Genomic DNA, 14,472 nt, shown 5'->3' with positions numbered 1-14,472 from the left:
TATAGGTCAGTATTTAAAATATTGAAACAGTATATTCACCGTTTTTTGAAAATTACTTTTAAAAAGCCAGTTTTTTTTGACAGATCATTTTTCTTCTATGTATGTTGTTATTTAAGCAGCATTCTTAGTCTCTCTCTCTCTAGACTGGAAGCTCCAGGAAGACAACAAACTTGTTTATCCGGCTTATGGTTGTATTCCCAGATATTAGCAGAGAAATTGGTACATCATAAGCAATGATGTTTATTCCCTGAGTGATGAAATGTTGTTTGCAAGTCGTTCCTATACAACTGTTGGTCTCTGGAAAGCTTCTTAATTGCTTATTTTTCCCCAAGAGAGTCCAAGATACCAGAGTGCATTGCAATCAGCAAAGGCTACAAAAATGAAAAAACACACAGATGGCCAGAGGTGGTCCAACTCATTCTTCTTTACTCCAAAGAAATAACTCCCCAAATAGAATATTTTCAAAATTTAGGGATAGGGATATTTTGCCTTGTGGGGTGGCTAATAGTTAAGCCAAAAAAAAAAAAAAAAAAGTCTTGGTTATGAATGTTGTGGCTATCAGCTTTTTTTTTTATTTGCTTGACAAAGAATTCCTTTCTTTACTATAAATTTCTTGAGGTTAGTGTCTGTTTAACATTATAAAAATACCTGATGTACAATACAATTAAAGCTAAAGCCCCTTCTGAAAAGTTGATAGCTATTGAGATTCTGACTATTTAAAACATTCAAAAGAGGCTTTAAGTGATCACATGTAAATTAGATCTCTACAGAGGTGACACGAGAGTAAAAAACTGCTTATGTACAGTGATTGAAACCCAGCAGTCTCCTTTGAGAGGCACAGAGAGATGATGATGGTGGTTAGTGTAGCTAGCTGGTTTCTTGACTAGCATGTTAAGCCAATTAATAAAGGTACATCTGGCATCTGAGTATTTTCCTTTCCATTTTTTTCTTTCGAGAACAAGTATGTTTAAGAAAGCTAGAAAGAAAGAAAAAAAAAGGGAAAGGAAAAGCAAGGCAGCTCATTTTATTTTATTTTTTTCATGATTTGTTCTTAAAGTTTTCTTTTTAGAAAATAGATGCAAGAATGTTTTTGGAACCATCTGAAAAATGTGTGTTTCTATTTCCAGTAGGACTTGAACCAGGTCTGAGATAATTTTAAGTTTAACTGAGAGCTCTTACGCAGAAATGCTAAACCTTCAAATCCTCAGTCCTCTCTGCAACTGGAGTTTTCTTTAAGATTGTCAAATAAATATGTTTGGGGAAGATGGTAATTAAGTGTGAACAGATGGTTGTTTTTAGCTGAGATATTAAGTCTCGGTGTTTAATAGAATGATTTGCCCTGTTGGAATCAGTGGGTGTGATGTAGTTTACTGGTTGGCAAGACATCAAGTTTGTCAAAGCTAATTGGGAACCATGATAGAGATTCAAATTCCTTATATGGTTTTTAGGACTGGGGAAGTGTTAGAGGAAGATTACGACATTGCTACTCCATGCCAAAACGTTACACTACGGCTCTGCAGACTGAAGATTGCCTCACAAGCAGAAATATACTCTTTCCAACAAACACTGGTGGAATGAAAAGGACATTGGATTCCTGCTTCCAGTTACTGCTTGCCCTTCCCTGACTTTGTGACCTGAGGCAAGTCCCCAAATCCCTCTGGGCCCCAGTATCCTCATTTTTCAAATGGAGGAGGGTTAGAATTAAGATGCAATCATGCATCCAGTTGTTTTCCAAAGCATTGTCCAGCTAGGGAAGTGGTAGCACGTGGTGACTGAGAGCTTCCCCGATCCTTTTAGATCAAAGAACACTTCTATGCCTTTGTGCGACTGGTGTGCTGTGGGTACAGGTACTTTTACATCCTCTAGTTAGTGAGTGCAAAGTACTCTTGGAAGCTCCCAAGCCCTCAAGGTTTCAGTCTGCATTCTTCTCCTCTATATGCACTTTATATTTCAGGTTTTATAGTTTGAGGATTTGAAAGGTAAGAAAAGTGTGAGCTACAGATTTTGGAAGAATCCAGGAGCTGAGCTCATAGCTAAGAACATGTCAGGGGTGTTAAGCAGCTCTGAGGTATGTAACAAAGGCCATTTAGGTCGCAGGAGGCTGCCACCAGAACACTACCCGCCCCTCTAGCCCATGCCAGCCAGGTGGGGGACAGGTGGAAAGATGGAGATGTGGGCAGCATCAGAGATTTTTCAGCTTTCATATGCCACATACTCATGCTATGTTTATGCACACACACACATACACATGCACACACACGATTTAAATAAAGGTTTTCACTGAAAATCTTGTGGTTAGATTGTGCCTTAAAGTTTTTGGTTAGCCCAAGGGATAGATGCTGTTATGAGGGAAATTTCACAGCAAAGAAAATATTTAATGAAACTCCTTACCTGGGGAGCCCATAGAAAGAAGGGGATATGACCTCAACACTCTAAAATATAAAACTTTACTCTTCAGAAACAATGATCTAATTTCACTGAAGGAGAAGGCAGGCCATGTCTTCACAAGCCCAGGGTTTGCCAAGTGGATAAATTCCCTGGGAAAATGGTGCTTCTGATCATTTTTGTCCCCAGTGTCTAAGGCTCATTATTGTGAAGTATACATTCCCGGCAAGCATTGTCAGGAGCTAGGTCTGTTGTTTAATAAATGAACACTCATGGACTTGGAAGCAGATGGCAGCTCCCCTGAGAGGAAGTGGGAGATTTGGGAGAGGACAGCAGCAGAGCCTCACTCACAATCCCTTATTTTGGCGGAGGAAAGTAAGGGCTCTTCAGGGTATGTTTCTACCTTCTCATGGCTGAAATCCGATGAGGCATTGGACCTCCTCATGCAGAGTCTTTGGATGCTTCTGTCTGAGCCTGAGCAGTGGGCCAGATGGACTATCGGTCTGCCTCAGGTGGTGTTTCTTATGGTTTCAATTAGACCTGAATCTATCAAGTGCATTGCAAATGCCCAGAATGGGGCAAGGACAAGCCGCCTTTCCAGGAGGCATTTTCTGTCCTCATAATCAATGTCAAAACACTTCTTGCCTTGTATACAATCCATCTGGCTAGTAACTCAGCTCAAAACTTAGAAGTTCCTCTTAGTTTACTTTAGAGCAAGATTTCTCCCTTCTACACCCTGTTAGCCTGTCCATGGGGCTGCATGGTAGCTTAGGTTATGGGAGGGATTGCAAAGATTTTCCATTTGGAAATCTGAGATGATTGGAAAAATGAATGGAAAAAAATCAGGCTTCCAGAATTTCGTTTCTACCAAACAATCATCTATGTAAATTATTCCCTGTGACTACGTGTCCAATGTATCAAAAGCATCCAGATATGGTATGGAAACAGGATTGACAATCTTACCAGTTAAAAATAGATATAGATAAAATGTATGTTTTATCTGTATATCTCATGATGTGCTCTTTTATTGAGATTATCTTAAATAATTACATATTGTAATGACTAAACAACAAAACCAAAAGCTGGGTGTGGCAGAAAGCACCTATAGTCCCAGCTATTTGGGAGACTGAAGCGGGAGGATTGTTTGAGTTCAGGAGCTTGAGACCAGCCTGAGCAATATAGCAAGACTTCCATCTAAAGGTAAATAAATAAAATGAAATAAAAGAAAATAAAATAATAAATTTAAAAATTAAAAAAACAATTAAAACTTTAGTTTGAAACATACACAGGTCCACTGTCATCTTTACTCATGGTTGCTGATGTTCTAATTTTCACATATATTCCATGACTGCATCCTTTGTGTCTTTCAATCTCATATCAAATGTCCCTCCTCAGAGGTCTTTCTGACTACTTTAACAAAACCCCCAGCTAAAAAATCTTCACCTCTAGTCCAGAGAACAACTGGACAATTACGGCAGAAGACCACAGTGTGTGTCTTTTATTCCTTTATTCTTAAAATAACAGAATGCTCCAATTTGTAGCCAGATACCCAACTGCTCAAATAGATACTACACTTCCCAGATGGCCTTGTAATTGTTGTGGTCACGTGACTAAGTTTGGGCCAATGGGAAGTGAGAGGAATGAAAACACAACACTTATAGTCATCTTCTTATTGATGCACCGTGTGTCCTGGTCATCCTTTCTTGCTTTCCCACAGGCTGGAATGTAGACATGGTGCATGTGAATTGCTCCAGATGAGTGCACTGGATGAGTATACCACTCTGGGAGATGAACAGGGAGATGGATAGCACCTTGGTCCTTGGGGACCCCTGTAGATGCAGCACCTTCCACCCCTGGACAGGTCACCTTTAGGAGCAAAAAAAAATACACTTTTATCTTCTTTAAGCACCATATTTTCAATCTCTCTGTTACTGAAATTCAGGTGTACCCTAAACAATACATTCTCTATCACATCTATTTCATTTTCTTCATAATAGTTACCCCTATATTTATTTCTCTCATTGATCTGTTTATTTGTTTATTGGCTATCATCTTTCACTGAAATAGATTCCACTAGGACAGAAATTTTGTGTTAACTTCTGCATCCCCAACAGCTAGAACAGTGCCTGACACATAATAGGTGCTCAATAAGTAGTTATGAATTAATGAAGGACTTAGTAATTAGGTAAGGTATATCTGTTATGGGTTATGAGAGAGCCCATGAGACTTCTTGGAGTAGATTCTCAGCAGCTTTATTAACCATGGGAGTTTTATTAACCTCTGGGAGGCCACAGAGGAGCAGGATGCCATGGTAACTCTTATTTACTCATCACGCCTGTTCTGGGAGCTTTTTATATTCTAATGGTTGACCTGGTCATTATTTTATTTTTATCTGGTTTGTTCTAAGAACTACCTCTAATGTTTATGTGGTGAGATACCAGAGCAGTGGTATCCCGCTGGTCATTCATTCCACACATATTTATCGAGGGCCTGTTATCTGCCAGGTGAACTGGTTGGGAGAGGTGTGCCATTTTATTCTAACATCAGGATCAATGTCAACACGTTAAATGTACGAAAAGAGGGTTCATATTAGTTCACACTTGACAAATCACAGAGTCATACGAATGAGGAACTTAGCCAAGAATGATATTTACAACTAAATCTGTAACGAGGGGAGTCCACAGAGGAGCAGGATGCCATGGTAACTCTTATTTACCCATCACGCCTGTTCTGGGAGCTTTTTATATTCTAGGGAGAGATGCATTCTTTCTCACAATGAATCAGGGACACGATCTGACTCCTATAAGGGCCATATTCAAAAAGTGGTGAGATATTTTATATCTGGACTTTACTGACTAGTGAAAGTAAAATCTTTTAAACTGAGTTTCAGCATAATTGGTAATGGGAATAATTAAGCAGGCGAGAGTTTATTCAACTCTGGTTTTTTTTTTGGTTTTTTTTTTTGAGATAGGCTCTCCAGGCTTGAATGTAGTGGCGTGATCATTGCACTGCTCACTGCAGCCTCGACGCCCCCAAACTCAGGTGATCCTTCCACCTCAGCCTCCTGAGTAGCTGGGATACAGGTGCACACCACCAAGCCCAGGTCATTTTTGTATTTTTTGTAGAGATGGGGTTTCACCATGTTGCCCAGGCTGGTCTTGAACTGCTGGGCTCAAGGAATCCACCTGTCTTGGCCTCCCAAAGTGCTGGGATTACAGGCATGAGCCACCAACTTTGAATAAAAAATATTGCTGGGAGAAAATTAGGAAAGGCAGACTGAGGTTTTTGGTTGAGGAAAATTCCACTTGATTTTAGGGGAAATGATTCATTTTAGAGTAGGTTCTAGATTATAGTGGTCCTCAAATCTTGCTATGCGTAAGAATGTGCTTAACTCTAGAAAGTAATAATTGCATCATAGGCATGTATTTTTTTAAACTTAAAAGCCTAGAATTTTCCTAGGAAGAAAATAGGAGACATTTCAGGGTAATTTGGTGTGGGTGTATCTACTCTCAACAGAAAACCAGTGTTTGTGAATATCATGCCTCAGCACCGTCACTTTAAAACCCTGTCCAGATGTCACTATAAACTTGGAAATGCACAGTTCTGAGTTTCCATGTTTGAAATGTAAAATGTAAACTTTGGTCAATATCCAGGCTTGTTTTCTAGTATTCTAATAATGAGAGAAGTAATGGCAAGGCCTGTACTTTCAGGAAAGGATAGAACTACAGGTTAACAACTAGAAAGTCTTGATATCTTTAGCCGAAAGTTTACTTTTGAATGAAAGTCTTTACACTGACTGGTTGTGTTTGGTTTATTTAGTTAGCTTTATATGGTGTGCGTATGTTAGGTTGAGGGGTTGTTAACCACCTCCTTAATGGTCTGCTTTTACTCCATGTGTCTCCTGTCACAGGTAATGGAAAACAAGTAGAATAGGTGACCTCTTAATTTTGAATTTTTTCATGAGAAATGTTTGCAGAGTTATTACCTCAGTTTATAACCTACCTGGTCATTATTTTATTTTTATCTGGTTTGTTCTAAGAACTGCCTCCAATGTTTATATATTCATGCTTAAACACACTGAGAGTGAGACACCATAAAAGTTGGTCAAATTTTTGCAGAGTCCTTATTTTATGTGTTTTATGCACCTCTACTTTAGGTAATTATAGGGATTGCATTTACAGAGTCTGGTATGATACCATGAAAACAGGCTTATTTCAAACACTAGCTATGTCAGTTGGAAAGCCAGCATCATTTGCCTTGAAAAAGCTTTTTGACAACACATAGGCATTCTTTTAAAACCAGACCGAGGCATTTTGTTTCAGACACTTATGTTGTGTTTTGCGTTTCTGAAATCTAGCACCTCTGCGTATTTGAAAATAATGGGACATCTTTTATTGGATATTGGAAAATTGTTCCCCATGGGATTCCAACCTCACTACCAAATGAGTAAAAGCTTGGTTAAGGACTCTTCCATATATTATCCTCCTTTAGAAGAGATCAGATGGTGATGAGAAGGACAGAAAGGACTATTTTAAAATCGGACTGAAGGAGAAAAAACCAAGTTTGTTAGTTTCATTCCCCATTCCAGTTATTAGAGCCAAGTTAAACCCCCACAATCTTAAAGAAAATCCTTCAAGGTTTTAATTAAATATTTTACACATTTAAAGTCTTGTAATGGTACTTTAAGTGTCACTGTAGCATGTGAAAGGCTTTGTATAGACAGGTAAAATTTCCATTTCTGAGTGATGAAATGTGATATCACCCCTTCATCTTTAACTTGAAGTTAAAACTGTTAGATTTTTTTTTTTTTTATAATTTAAGGAAGGTAAAGTTAGGGGACTAGAAGACTTCTAAATTGTCTTCTACAGAGCCAAGGATTTCAATGTAACTAGTTTGTTGTGATTTTACAGTTAAAATTATATTTGTGTGTATATATAACTTATCTGTAAAGTGTAATAAATACATTTGCAATTAAAAAAAAAAAGAATGTGCTTAAAATGCAGATGTTTGCACTCACCCCTGGAGAACAGATTTAGTGAGTTCAGGGCTGGGGGTAGAAAACTGCTTTTAAATAAGCTTCCCAAGTGATCTCTGAGCAAGTCATTCTTGGATTACACCTCGAGAAACACTGTCTTAGAAAAACCACCCCATTAGCTGGAAGCCTCTGATGGGACTGCAGAGACCCATGGCAGGGTTTTAGAAGCTCCCTGGCACAAGCTTTCAGAGGACAAGCAGCTGCTTTAGTTTTCCATCCCTCATTAATAGAATCTGGAGCCTACAGTAGCTGGCATGCGATTTAGAACTATTTTAAACAAAAGAAAACAAATGATGTGCAGCTGGAAACTGCTACCTTGCAACATAAATTCTGCTGCAATTTGTTTTCAATTTCTTGCAGATGTGGCACAGCAATGTGATTGCACTTTCTAAAGTCCATAGTGCTAGAGTGGCGACCTACAAGAATCTGACAAGGCCAACCTGCTCTGGGGAATATGTGACCACATAATTTTTTTCTTAAAGTTATGACCATGTAAATATTCAACATGACCAAAGCTGAGTGTTTCAGCATTTATTTCAGTAGAGCCTTTATATTTCTCTGACTGTAGGACAAAATAATCCCTGAATAGACTGTCTATGTGTTTTTAATTTCTCTTCATAGACAATATTATAGCCACCATGTTGTATTAAAATTACATGATAGCAGCTTTACCTTTCTGACACTTGTTTGCTATACAGTGACACAAGCATGTGCAGAAATCTGCAGAGAATGGCTATGGCTGATTTGTAAAGCCTTTGGAGCCTCCAATCTTTCCCTTTGCTTTACTTGTGGAGCTGCTGAATATACCCCTGTGGACATATTTATGGAGTGTTTCCTCAAAATTCATAGACTACATCATAATTCCTTGGGTGGTGGTATGGATTGAATATTTGTGTCCCTCCAAAATTCATGTTGAAACCTAATCCCCATTGTGGTGGTAATAAAAGGTGGGTCTTAGGAGGTGATTAGGTCATGAGGGCTCTGCCCTCATGGATGGGATTAATACCCTTATAAAAGAGGATTGAGGAGGCCTGCTTGCCCCTTCTGCTATGTGAGGACACATATAAGTTGCCATCTATGAGAAATGGGCTTCACTAGACATTACATTTGCTGATAACTTGATTTTGGACTTGCCAGCCTTCAGAACTGTGAGCAATAAATTTCTATTGTTTTTCAATTGCCTAAAGTATTTTGTTACAGCAACCTGAACGAACTAAGGCAGGCTGTGTTTATTTGTAGTGCAGCTTTCTGAGTTTCAAAATGCAGACATTTTGTTTCAGGCCTAGAGTAGGGTTAAAGAATGAGCATGTTAGCTGGGCATGGTGGCTCATGTCTGTAATCCCAGCACTTTGGGAGGCCGAGGTGGGTGGATCACCTGAGGTCAGGAGTTCAAGACCAGCCTGAACAATATGGTGAAACCCTGTCTCTACTTAAAAAAAAAAAAATACAACAATTAGCCAGGCATGGTGGTGTGCACCTGTAGTCCCAGCTACTGGGGAGGCTGAGACACCAGAATTGCTTCATCTGGGAGGCGGAGGTTGCAGTGAGCTGAGATTGTGCCACTGCACTCCAGCCTGGGTAACAGAGTGAGACTCTATCTCCAAAAAAAAAAAAAAAAAAAAAGAATGAGCTTGTTAAACAAGGCCCCATAGATGATTCTGAGACAAATAGTCCACGGATCCCACTTTGAGTTGACTACTGGATTAGCGCAATAGGGAAATGCAAAGACGTAGGAATTGTAGTCTCTGCAATTGACACACACAAACAGAGGCAAGAAGGGAAAGACATTCATTACATGCAAGTGATCGAAGAACCCCTAATAATGGCTAACATCACTGGATGCATGCATTAACTGATTTAATCCTTAGAGCTAGGTTCTGTTACTATCTCCATTTATAATGCAGGCATTGAGGCAGAGAGATGTTAATTATCTTGCATAGAATCACAGAGCTATTAAGTAATAGGGTTACATTTGTTTAGGCAGGTCTGCCCCCAAAGTACTTATTCTAACTCTGACACCATACAGCTTCCAGCTAGTGTGCTTTGCTTTCAAAATCCAGATGTGTCAAGTATATACATTGGTGCTTGTTTAGTATATGTGTGTATATGTATGTATGATAATTCATGTGGCAAAAGCATTTTCTCAGTTTTCCTTTAAAAAATGAATTATTTTTTAATCCAGAGAATCAATTTATAATAATGCACTTGTATTTTAAAAAGCAAACATATGCTATAGTAAATTCCAGCCAGGTACTATACTTAAGCACTGGGAATATAGAGATAAAGACCCGTGGGGAGCTTACAGTGTAATGGGAAAGAGAGAGCTGATCACAGTCCAGGACAATAGACTGGGCAGTCTACAGTTTGGTATTGGTGACTAGTATGGTGGAGAGCAGCTCAGCTTTAGTAGAAGTGCAGGGCAGTGGCTGGAGGTGTGTGGGGGGAAGGGGTCACGAAGCCCAACCACGACTGGACTCAGATTAAAATGATTTAGGGGACTTCACGGAAGAAGTAAGACCCATGGGGCCTTTGAAGAATATATTAGAGAGTCCATGAAAATCGAAGTGGCTGCCATGTGCTCCATCCTCCTTGGATGGCACTTAGATTTCCACACAGCCTTTCCATGCTTCATGCCACGTGACTTTGTAACCCTGGCCACAACTGCCTAGACCAGGGATTACTGCCAAACTCAAAGGCAACTGTTTAGAAAGAAGGTGAAAACCAATCCATTTGTTTGGGGAGTATGAGTGGAAGATGTACCTTGGAAGCAATAGCCAACTGTGTTTGAGGCAGCAAGATGTTAAGGGCACTGCTGTCCCAAGCATGATCCATGAGTCTGGGCCAAACTAGGAACTATTTGTTACAGGTATTTGAAAAGGCAAGTACTGAAACAGAAATTAAGAGTTTAGAAATTTTTGTAGTGATTGAGCATTGTCAGAACATCCAAGCACATGGCTAATAGCTATATTAGGGATCTGTTGATGCAAAAGAATTTATCCCGAAACGTAGTGGCTTTAAACAACAATAAACTTATGATTTCACACAATCTCTGTAGTTCAGGAATTCAGGATCTGCTTAGTTGGTTGTTTCTGGCTAAGGATCTCTTCTGAGATTTCAGTCAAGTCGCTGGCTGGGGCTGCAGCCATCTGAAGGGTAGGTTGAGGTGAGGGGCTGGGGCAGAGGCGATGTTCACTTTCAAGGTGACTCATTCAGATGCCACCTTGAGGTGGGAGACCTCAGTGCTTTTCTACATAGACCCTTCCATTAAGGTGCATGAGTATTCTTACAATATGATGGCTGACTTTTCCAGAGTGAGTAATCCGAGAGAGAGAGAGAGAAAGAGAGGACAAGAAAGAGGCTACAGTGCTTTTTTTTTTTTTTTTTTTTTTTTTTCTGAGACGGAGTCTTGCTCTGTCGCCCAGGCTGGAGTGCAGTGGCGCAACCTCAGCTCACTGCAAACTCCGCCTCCCGGGTTCATGCCATTCTCCTGCCTCACTAGCCTCAGAAGTCATGCACAGTGGCTTCTGTCATATTCCATTTGTTAGAAGCAAGGAACTAAGTGCAGTCGCCACTCAAGGGGAAGGAAGTTTGTCTCCACGTTTTGAAGAGAGGAGTGTCAAAAAAATTGTGGACGTATTTTAATGCCAACACAAAATATTTGTTTTGTTGAGCAAGGTCTAGACAAATTCGTGTGTTGTGGAACTTGCACAATGAGACACGTGGTGTGACTATGAAGTAGTCATGGGTATATGGACCACTTATTACTCTACAAGAGTTGAGAAAATTTAAGAAGTGGTCCCTAAAAAAACAAAAACAAATGAAAAAAAGAGAAGTGTCCTTCATCAGGGAGTGGTTTAGAAGCACTAGCCTTGAATGCTTAAGCCATAGTCTCCTACAGTTTTACTCCGAAACCAAAAGAATTTTGAAAATCTACGCACCCTCCCTTACACATTTTAAAGTTAACATCAGAAAAATTGTACTATAAGTTGAAAACATATTAAAGAATATATTTCTGATATATAACAAATACTGACATTTGAAAGCAAATGATTACACTTCTCTTTTAAATGTATTCAATGGAATCTAAGTAACACAATTATTTGATATTCATTATCTCCAGTTAAAAACACATGAATAAGCCTTTTTAACTTTTGGTAATTGTATCTTTTTTCTCTTTAACTTAGTTTTCCACTTCACCCAGAAAATATTATCTTATTAAAAACTATTTTTTACTGAAAACCTTTTCCCCATAACCCTATCATAGTTCTCTGCCAGAAAAATATGTATATAAATTGAAATCATAGGATTACTTTTATTTTCTGTAGTTGAAAGCTCTCCATGTTAAAATTTTGGTCTGAATTCAGTTATAACAAGTATTATTAGTATACAATTGATCAAAATATTATGAACATAAATACTGATAAATAACTACTCAAGAAAAAGCAAAGTTTTATTGGAATTGCATATGTAAATGAGATGAGTAGTGCTTTTACTCTTTTTAGCCTGTGACTTCATTGGATGAAAATGACTTACTGCCAGAGTTTTGCATTAATTTTGTACCTATTTTTCATTTTTATGAATGTCTGTGCTAAGAAATCTTGTTCTTATAAACAGGTAGGTGTTAATATAAGTTTTCTTATTGTAATATCATCCAAATCTTTTGACTGCTTCTGGCTTATATAACCAAAATTATATAAGGATACATCCCCATGTATCTATAAAATTAAAAATTGTTTTTAATGATCTAGTAGCCGATAACTCAGGTTTAATTTTGTTGAAAGCAAAAAATTTAAAACAACCCTGTCTATCAAAGGGATGTGTTATGCAGTCAGTAGAATTATTCATTTTTTGGTTTCTGGGAAAATATTAAAAAATCATGCTTATCCTTGAAGTCTTCATCTAGTATGAAATGACTATTAATTTTATCTGGTACTCTTAAAGGCATTCCTTTTAATCCAATGTGTTTAGAAAGTATTGGAAAATACAAATATTGTTCATTTCAATACAATTTTACCAATATAGTATTTTTTCAAATGCTTTTGACTTCTCACATGTTTTAGAAATATAGAATGAAAACATTTAGTTTATTCAATTTATGAAACACATCTTCCATTTGCCCTAATTGCCAAAGCTAGTTCCCTTTGTTAAATAAATTAACCAATTTGGACTTACTTTATGTTATAAAAAGTTATATTTCATTTTTATTACAATACAGTGATCAATTTATTGTATTTCATATTTTATAAAATATACCAAACAATAAATTATATATTTATCATGTAGATGACAAATATCATGTCAAGATTAAACTGCTGTAGGTCACTACAGTTTCTATCTTATAAGAAAAAGATAAATCAATATTCTGTTTCACGTTAATTTATTATAAAGCAAGATAATGTTTAGCCAAATTTATTACATTTTTAAGGAAGTAATAAATATGATAGAAGGCAGGCAATTCCTTCTGTGTATGGATATGTATTGAAGCTTTTTCTCATTATATTTTTAATTCCCTCTTATTTTTTAAAATATTAAAACCATATTTATATGTTGTATTATAATTCTACTAGGTAATGAATTTGCATATCTCATCCTGTTTTATTTTTCTCTGACTCTTACTGATGGTGTCTTACTTCTATTTCTGTTTTGTGATTTTTTATTGTAAGCTCATATTGGCTGTAATTCTATCAGTGGGAAATTTTTGAGGCTGAATTTGGGCATACATTCTTCTAGGAAGGATTTTTGTTGCTTCTGCAATATTCCTTATTGTCTGCTTGTGCATGAAGGGGTCTTCCACCTTGTTCCACCTTTCTCTGAAGGCATATTTCTTCCTGGGTCTCACTTTTTGTATATAGTAATCTTACTTATGGCGCCTCTTCCTGCCCTGTTTGAAGGCTGTTTTTTTTTTTTCAGCGCCCTCTACAGGCCAAAGACCTAATTCCTCTGGATTCACACACGTACCCAGACTGCCCATAGTTTCAATTCTCAATTGTCTATCTGGTCTGTTCCTGATCTTAGTGAATTTTCCTTTCATTCTTACAGATTTGTGTAACAATTTGGAATAAACTTAAAAAAATTATTCTATAGAAAATATATATTATCTAGCACCCTTGTATGTCAGGATCCCTACTATGCCGTATTGCCAGAACCAGAAATCTTAGATGTAAATTTTGTCCATGTTTAGACAGTAGCAAGTGTTACCATGAATAGTTTGACTCGTGGATTTTATTTTGCATTTTTAGATTTTTATGTACAACTTTCCTCAATAACCTGGTTAAAATATCCTTAGGAAGAAAATAGAAAAATTAAAAGATTCCTGGAAGTACAAAATGATGCGTTGAAAACTTTCTGATTTGGACTTAGGCCAATTATTTTAGTCCTAACTTCCTATCTGCAGTGAATGGTCCAGGGATGGGGATGTGATTTAAGCAGGCCAAGCCGAGTCCTTCTGTGGGATTTTAGAAAGAACACTAGGAAAGAGAAAAATATTCTCCTTTTCTTGCATCTTGAACTGCAAGGATGGGCTTTTCAATCTGCAGGTGATTGCATCCTTTGAAAGCCTGTTTGCATAGCAGACAATGAAGCTGAGCAGAGAAAAACAAGATGAGAGACAGATGGAGTAGGAGACCTGAGAAGATGGCTTGAGTCCATGAATTCTGGTGTTCCCTAGGCCACATTTGCCCCCATCCTTCCCAGGTATGTGAATCAATAACAACTTCCTCCATTTATTTGTTTATAATTTTTTTTTGCTTAAGCTGTTTTGAATTGAATTTCTGTGACTTGTAATAAAAAAGCCCTAACCAGTAGAGCTCACAGTCAAAATATAGAAAGGGGCATCTGCCTGTAGTCCCAGCTACTTGGGAGGCTGAGGTGGGAGGATTGGCTGAGTTTGGGAGGTCGAGGCTGCAGTGAGCTATGATTGCACTACTGCACTCCAGCCTGAGCAACAGAGTGAGACCCTGTCTTTATAAAAATCACCAAAAAGAAAAAAAAAAAAAGAGAACCAGATAGAGTGATATGCAATGGTGGGTTAAGTGCTAACAGAGGTATTGGGA

General features: G+C 37.9%; 1 long non-coding RNA gene across 2 annotated transcripts in view; it reads left to right on the top strand.

Annotated features, from left to right (window-relative positions):
• LOC134807821 (uncharacterized) overlaps positions 1–14,472 on the top strand; it is a 169,127-nt gene that overhangs the window by 31,013 nt on the left and 123,642 nt on the right. For both annotated transcript variants that reach the window (XR_010149148.1, XR_010149149.1), the window contains exon 2: positions 13,957–14,113. This is a non-coding gene — a long non-coding RNA (uncharacterized LOC134807821). The remainder of the gene's footprint in view (positions 1–13,956; positions 14,114–14,472) is intronic.

The sequence above is a fragment of the Pan troglodytes genome, chromosome 12 (assembly GCF_028858775.2).
Source record: "Pan troglodytes isolate AG18354 chromosome 12, NHGRI_mPanTro3-v2.0_pri, whole genome shotgun sequence".
In the NCBI taxonomy this organism is placed as follows: domain Eukaryota; kingdom Metazoa; phylum Chordata; class Mammalia; order Primates; family Hominidae; genus Pan; species Pan troglodytes.
This window is presented reverse-complemented; position numbering and strand designations above follow the sequence as displayed.